We start from the raw sequence: 8,639 nt of genomic DNA on the forward strand, positions 1-8,639 counted from the left end.
GCTTTCATAGCATCGCTAGTATTAAGGTTCGCCCCGAGATCAAAGCCACGTTGGAACTGAAACGGAGGAATCGACAGAGAGGCTACAGAATGACATCGCATCCATTTGGTTTTCTTTAAATCACTGACGAGCAGGAAAATGTAAACGGGGAGGGGGAGTGGGGAAGTGAGGCATTTGCAGCTCTGGTGAAAGTCCTTCTTTGTGATTCACTCAGCAACCAGAGACGTGAAGGTGACTCAGGCGTGAGAGCTCTTCACGTGCAGTTAGCACCACTTCCGGAGTGGGGGTGGGATGAGGTAATTACCTTTTGACTTCTGTTACTATGTTCAGAAACTGCCTTTTAGATTGAGGTGAACACAAACTGCACTTCTAAAAAGCACCATGCAATTTATTAAAATTTATTGAGTCGCTTTTCATCGATTCCCGCACAGGTTTCCAACTCAGTTGGTATCCATGTGACTGATGTCCAGGAGTGAACATCTCTGCAGCAAATTGCCCGTTTAAGGTAAAAGGCACGGAAAGTGTCATCTCGAACAGGCCCCGAGGTCAGAGCATCCTCACAATGTGATCTGTCGCTCTCGGAATGTAATGCGACTTCCGGTTTTAGGGTGGAGTACATTGTTTGGGACCCTTATTCTGCAAAACAGACACCGTGACTGAAACTATGCTGCCCGGTATGATTTGGGAGACGGCCTGCTCAGCTTTGTGCATTTTCCCTGTAGTCCGGTGTGTTTCGTGTTCCGTGTAAACGTGAAAGTCGTCCTGTTTCGAGCAATGGGTGAAATCATTTAGCAAAGCAAGAATCGAAATTGCAGTCATGTCAAGCAGCTCATGGTTATTTGACCAAATCACAAGCGAACATATATTCTCACGCACTCACAGATACATTTGTAGCTGAAAAGAGTCTGAGAAGATAGACTCAGCTTACCATTGATTTTTGTCTGGATTGATGGGCTATCATTATCTGCAGCGAAATTGACATTGTATCCGGGCACATCCCAGCAGCTGTGCGAGTCGGAGAGGGATCATGGAACCCTTTGCATCTGTTGTTAGGCAGGAGTACAATTGGAGATGTAGGGCGTGTCTGGTCGTGTGGCCGAGCTGTCTAAGTTGCTGAATCCCGGTTCCTCGCTCCAAAAGGGCGTGGGTTTGAATCCCATTGCTGCCTTTTCTGCTGACCAACTCCAACGACGCCGCTTGTTGAAACATTGCTTTTGTCCCCACTGTTTTGATGCTGAAAACAAAAGAAAAATGGGCTTCCTTCAAGGGGAATTCCCTGTGGTGTGGGACAGTGCTGAATATTTCAAAGTGTCTCTGCTGTCATGATCGTGTTCGCCTCCCGTGCGGAAAATCGCCAACAGCTCTGCTGTTCCAGGCAAGTTGAGTTTTTACTGGAACCGAATGGAGAATGTTATTTCATCACTGTTGTGAAACAAAGTCCTGCGGTGACTCGACTCGTCATTATTTGGTTTTCTGGCCAATGGGAAAATCGTTCCAATGAATTTAGATGTCATATGTTATTGAATTTCTCCCATTTCATTCATTTCCGTCCTGGAGACATCGGAAGGGAAAGGTAATCTAATCGAGACTGTGATTGGTGAAATTCATTTTTTATGGCCCATTCTTATTATGTTCTTTGTTTCTCTCTATTCAACATTGTCTGGGAAGTGGTGGTGCACTAAGGCTGCAGTATGTTTGAAAGAATAGTTTGGAATTGCCCTGTTGTTAGTTGTGAGATTACTTTATAACTCATAGTCCATCTCGAGCTTATAGCCAATAGGCAGTTCGGTCCCACCTTAGGAACGTCGTCTGGATGTGAATGTGAATGAAAAGAGAAATTGCTTGAGAAACTCAGCAGGTTTGGCAGATTCTGCGGAGTTAAAGCAATGCTAACGCTTCAGATCCAGTCATCCTTCATCGTAACTGAAAGTAGCTAGGAAAAGGTGCAGATGGGGGTGGGTGGGTTTGGGGGGCGAGGCTTCTCACTGCTGCAATAGGTGGAGATGGAGCCTTGAAAGAGACAGAAGAGCAGGCAGACAGATAAAGGGGACCGATAATTGTGAGGCAGGGAGAAAGGAAAAGCTGATCACGGGGCGACAGATGAAAATGGAATTGGCTGTACCTCCATTTTGACAGAGCGGCGAGGAGAGAAGGTGGAGTGAAGAAAGGGCTGCTGGGAAGGTAAGAGCTTAATTTTTATTTGGGAAATGGCTGCACCCGAGATACTACACGTGTAGTATCGCCCTCCCGCACATCCCGCACCCCCCCACCTCGAACTGGAAGAAAAAGATTCTGTAAGATAAAGCTTTCATTTTTCTTTATCTTTCTTTTTCATATATTCAAGTGCATTGTTTGGGTTGAGTTATTTGATATAAAGCTAAGCCTACAATGGCAGGGGACCTCAGAACGATGCCCTGTGCCTCTTGCTTGATATGGGAGGTCAGGGACGTGTCTGATATTCCTGAACCTTACACTTCCAAGAAGTATGTCCAGCTGAAGCTCTTGTTTGACCGTATAACGGCTCTGGAGCTGCGGATGGACTCACTGTGGAGGATCCGCGATGCTGTGGAGGTCGTGGATAGCATGTTTAGTGAACTGGTCACACGCAGGTTAGGATCGCTGAGGGAGACAGTGAATGGGTGACCAAAAGGCATAGAAAGAGTAGTAAGGCAGTGCAGGTGTCCCCTGAGCTCATCTCCATCCAAAACAAGTATACTATTTTGGAAACTAGAGGGAGATGGCCGACCAGGCAGCAGCCAGCATGACGGCACTGTGGTGGGCACTGCTGGTCAGAATGGCGTGAAAAAGACTCATGGGTCCATAGTAATAGGGGATTCTATTGTGAGTGGAGTAGATCGGCGGTTCTGTGGCCGAACACGGGACTCCTGGATGGTATGTTGCCTCCCAGGTGCTCGGGTTAGGGATGTCACCGATCGGCTGCAGAGCATTCTAAAAGGAGAGGGTGAACAGCCAGTTGTCTTGGTGCATACAAGCACCAATGATATATGTAAAAAACAACACGAGGTCCCAAAAGCAGAATTCAGGGAGCTAGGAGAGAAGTTAAAGGGAAGGACCTCAAAGGCAGTGATCTCGTGATCACTATCAGTGCCACGTGCTAGCCAGCGTAGAAATGAAAAAAAAATAGGCAAGATGAACACGTGGATGTAGGGATGGGAAGGAAGGAGGGGGTTCAGATTTGTTGGACATTGGGACCGGTTCTGGGGAAGATGGGACGATTACAAAATGGTCTACGTCTGAACCAGAGTGGAACCAATGTCCTTGCGAGAGGTTTTGCTACTGCTGTTCGGGAGATTTTAAACTAATGTGACAGGGGGCTGGGAACCAGAACAGAAAACAAGTAGGCAGCGAGGTGGAGCCTGGAGATGGTAAGAATAATGAAGATAGCAGTAATAAAGGGAAGAGTAGGCAGAGACCAGATGAATGCAAAAGAAACTGGTGGCCTGAAATGCATATACTTTAATTCAAGGAATATAGTGTATAAGGCAGATGAACTTTAGGGTTTGGATTGGAGCCTGGGAGTATGACGTTATTGTGATCACAGAGACTTGTTTGAAGGAGGGGCATGATTGGCATGTTCCAGGATATAGATGCTTCAGACAAGACAGTGAGGGAAGTCAAAGTGGGGGTAGGGTGGATTTGCATTGTTGATCAGGGATGATACCACGGCAGTGCTGAAGGAGGACACTATGCAGGGCTTGAGGAGTGAGGCAACACGGGTGGAGCTGAGAAATAAGAAGGGTGCTGTTACATTGTTGGGGCTGTATTACAGGCCTCCCAACAGTGAGAATGAGGTAGAAAACAAATAGGTAAACAGATTATGGAAAGATGTAGAGGCAGTAGGCTAGTAGTGATGGGAAATTTTATGTTTCCCAACATTGACTGGGATACACTTCGCGTCAGAGGTCTGGATGGTGTAGAATATGTACAAAGCATCCAGGAGAGTTTCCCAGAGCAGTATGTCAATAGTCCAATGAGGGAAGGGGTCATATTGGACCTGGTACTGGGCAACAAGCCAGGCCAGGTGGTTTAAGTTGTGGTGGGGGATTTCTTTGGGAACAGTGACCACAATTCTGTAAGTTTTAGAATACTCGTAGACAAAGATGAGAGTGGTCCTAAGGGATGAGTACTAAATTGGGCCAAGGCCAATTATATCAAAATTAGGCAGGAGCTGGGAAATATGGATTGGACACAGCTATTTGAAGAGAAGTCCACATTTGAGATGTGGAAGGCTTTCAAAGAGAGGTTAAAGATAGTGCAGGATAGGCATGTCCTGTTGAAGGTAAAGGATAGGAAGAGCAAGATTGGTGAACCGGAGATGACAGGAGAAATTGTACGACTAGCCAAGAGGAAAAGAGAAGCGTATATAAGGTCTAGGCAGCTAAGAACAGACGGGCCCTGGAAGAATATCGGAAGAGTATGGGCAGTCTTAAACAAGGAATCAAGAGGGATAAAAGGGGACTGAACCCTCACCTTTCTCAGGTTATAATGTGTTCATATTCCAGAATATACAAAGCGAGGGATGTCGTTAGATGAAGGGAGGGCTGTTGATGTCATATACAGGGTGTTTAATAAGGCATTTGATCAGGTTTCTCATGGCAAACTAATAGAGAAAGTGAAATCACATGGTGTGCAGGGTGGGCTAGCTCGGTGGATAAATAACTGGTTGAGCAACAGGGGATAGAGAGTAACAGTTGAAGGGAGTTTCCCGAAATGGAGAAAGGTGACCAGTGATGTTCCACAGGGTTCAGTGTTGCGGCCACTGTTGTTTGTAATTTACATAAATGATCTGGAAGAGGGCACTATTGGTATGATCAGCAAGTTTGCAAATGGCACGAAGATTGGTGGAGTAGCGGAAAGCATAAGAGAATGTCAAAGAATGCAGGAGAATATAGACAGACTGGAGAGTTGGGCAGAAAAGTGGCAGATAGAGTTCAATCCAGTGGCGATGCATTTAGGCAAGACTAATTCTAGAATGAATTATACAATGAATGGAAGAGCCTGAGGAAAAGTTGATGAACAGAGAGATTTGGGAGGTCAGGTCCATTGTACCCTGAAGGTTTCTGCACAGGTGGATAGAGTGGTCAAGAAAGCATATGGTATGTTTGCCTTCATCGGACGGGGTATTGAGTATAAGAACTGGCAAGTCATGTTAAAATTGTACAAGACATTGGTTCGGCCACATTTAGAATACAGTGTACTGTTCTGGGCTCCACATTACCAAAAGGATGTGGATGCTTTGGAGAGGGTGCAGAGAAGGTTTACGAGGATGTTGCCTGATACGGAGGATGCAAGCTATGAAGGGAGGTTGAGTAGGTTAGGTTTATTTTCATAAGAAAAAAGGGGATGGGCGGGGGGGCTGATTGACGTTTACAAATTCATGCAGGATGTAGACAGGGTGGATAGAGATAGGCTTTTACCCAGAGTGAAGGATTCCAACAGAAGAGCTCGCGCGTAGAAGGTGAGAGGTGAAACGTTTAATGGGGATACACATGGCAAGTACCTCACACAGATGGTGGTGAGTGTCTGGAATGCATTGCCAGCAGAGATGGTAGAGACAGGCACGGTACATTCATTTAAGATGCATCTGGACAGATGCATGAGTAGGTGGGGAGCAGAGGGATACAGATGCTTATCAATTGGGCGACAGGTTTAGAGAGTAGATTTGTATTGACTCAGGCTTGCAGGGCCGAAAGGCCTGTTCCTGGGCTGTAAATTTTCTTTGTTCTTTGACTATGAAATGTGTCTGCAAGAAGTTAAAAATCATACTACACCAGGTTATAGTCCAACAGAATTGTTTGGAAGCACTAGCTTTTGAAGTGCTGCTCCTTTATCACTACCACCTGATCAGGAACAGTGCTTTGAAAGCTAATGCTTCCAAATAAACCTGTTGGACTATAACCTGGTGTTGTGTGATTTTTAACTTTGTACACCCCAGTCCAACACCGGCATCTCCAAATCATAACTATCATCTCTCCACAATGCCTTACCCTCTACTCCTCACCATCAAACTCCTCTCCCATCCTTCTCTCTCACAGGGAGCTCCACTTCAATCAATCTCTCTCCAACTCAATTTCTGAACCGTCTTACTCCCAGTCACATACATTGTCGCTGGGCTCTCCTCAAAGTGTTGGCACATCAGTTCTATGCTGAACAATTTTCACCACCCTTTATGCTTTTCAAAAGGATGAGCACAGGGATTGGCCTCGGTCCGAGGAGAAAGGTGACATTTGGGATAGTTTCTGTCCCTCATGAAGAACCTTCTGTGTATCTCACCGGTTTCAATAAGCTCGAAACTTCCTCAGAATAGATGTCTAGAACATTACTCCCCAGTAACCCCCACATCCTGAGTCAGTGCAAGAGGAAGAATTTTACTCTAACCTTTTTTAGGGCGGCATGGTGACTAGGTAGTCAGCACTGCTGCCTCACAGCACCAGGTCCCAGGTTTGATTCCAGCCTCGATCGACTGTGTGGAGTTTGCACATTCTCCCAGTGTCTGTGTGGTTTTACTTCGGGTGCTCCTGTTTCCTCCCTCAGTCCAAAGATGTGCGTGTCAGAATAATTGGCCAGGCTAAATTGCCTGTAGTATTCGGTGCATTAGTCAGAGGGAAATGAGACTGGGTGGATTACTCTCCGGAGGGTCGGTGTGGACTTGTTGGGCTGAAGGTCCTGTTTCCACACTGTAGTGAATCTAATCTCATATCCAAAAAAAACCTTTCCAACTTCTGCATGATCAGATTGTTGATGGTGTTTTCAAAGCTTTGTTTTCTCTTTATAAAGTCCAGCTGTTTTGATCATCTCTTTGATCACATTCATTCCCAGACAGGTCAGCCCGAGACATGGTCAGTGCAGTGACCTAGCCTTCCCTGTGTTTCCTGACACAGCCTCGTGTCTCAGTTGAAGCCAGTTCACAAACCAGTTGTGATGTCTGAACTCTCTCTGTGATGTACACGGTGAGGTCACACTTGTTCTGTGAGGTCACACTTTGACCTGTCCAGCTCAAGTTGCCTCACTGCGATCAAACAGGGAGTAAGCCGGGGAGGACTGAAACCCTCACCTTTCTCAGTTTACAATGCGTTCATATTCCAGAATATACAAAGCAGTTGTAGACATAGACATTCGGGTGTACGGATGATGCTCAATGACACGGAGTCAGAGACACACAGATACAGTTTGAGACTGCCCAGGAGATGTCTCAGAGCTGACTCTGAGACAAACGCGATCTGTACAGCAGCAGCTGGGGATGAATCATTCTTTGTTCCCTGCAGTGTACTGGGCATGCTCAGTGAAGAAACCAAAAAACACCTGACTGATGATGGAGCAGATTGAAGGGAGATGGAGGGGTGAGACCAGGAAGGGTATGGGTCTGGGCCCACTATTCAGAGAGGTGTGGGTTTCACTCCTTGTCTGTCATATCCTCTTGCCTCACTGTCTACATCAGTCTGCAGCCTTGTCCACTGTGGTATTTCAAAATATCAGTCATATAATTCCGAATTGTCTTCAGGCTTCACTCCTCTACCACTCATTTAGGCTGCGCTTTCAGACGCCCACGTTACTTTCTTTCTCCTATCCTCCAGCCATTTAGTTGTTGACACTCTACTCCTCCTTCAACTAAAGGGTTCAGATTCCTTCACTTAGATCTATGCCCCGGTCCTTAATCCCACCCTCCCCCATGGGAAATGTTCTCTTCCTGTATACCCTATGGCCATCATAGTTTTATACATCTCAGTCATGTCTTCTCTCCATCAGCTCTGCTTAAATGAAAACAATCCCAGTCTGTCCAAACTGTCTACAGAACTAAAACACTCCAAGCCCAGGGAACATCCTGGTCAATTTCCTCTGCACCCTCCCCAATGCACTCATATCCCTTCTAGCATGTACAGAACTCTGTTGGCCTATATTTCAGTGAGTTTGAGAATGGTCATGTCGAGCCTTAGACGTCGCTGGAAGCATCGTGGACAGATCTAGAGTGTTCTGTTTTGGATGGAATTCGATTGATCAGAATGTTGAGCTTGACACAAAACACACTTAATTCTTACACCACAATTAAAATACAAACAATGAAAAAAAACAACTTGAACCTGTCGGAATACAGAACAAAATAATATATTATTTAATTCTACACGTTAACTGTTCCAATACAGCCACATAATATGAACAGATCCTTAGTAAAGGCAAATTCAGCAAAACAGATTTCCCTCACTTCCTATCTCCTCCAATCCAAAAGATGGGAACACCAAAACAAACAATCTCACAGCAGAGAGAGAGTTCAGGCGTTTTTCCGACAGCAGAGAGAGGTGACAGCTGTGACTAATAGCTTCAACACCAAATAATGCAACTTCAGTAACTGAGAGCAGCACCGAGCCCCTGGATCGGTGAGAGCCAGACTCCACTTCCTCATGCTGCTTTGGTCGTATTTTAAGAAAACCCAAAGTTATTTACTCTGCTTTCAATGGAGCATACACCTTGGCACTAAGTTGATAACATCCCTTATCACAGCTCCTTAAAGGGACAAGGTATCAGTCTGCTCTCCTCCGAGTCAGTGATACTGACACAGTGGGGTCAGCCTTCCCTCCCTGGGGTCAGTGACACAGTCACAGTGGGGTCAGCCTTCCCTCCCT

This window comes from Chiloscyllium punctatum, chromosome 31 (assembly GCF_047496795.1).
Source record: "Chiloscyllium punctatum isolate Juve2018m chromosome 31, sChiPun1.3, whole genome shotgun sequence".
Taxonomy (NCBI): domain Eukaryota; kingdom Metazoa; phylum Chordata; class Chondrichthyes; order Orectolobiformes; family Hemiscylliidae; genus Chiloscyllium; species Chiloscyllium punctatum.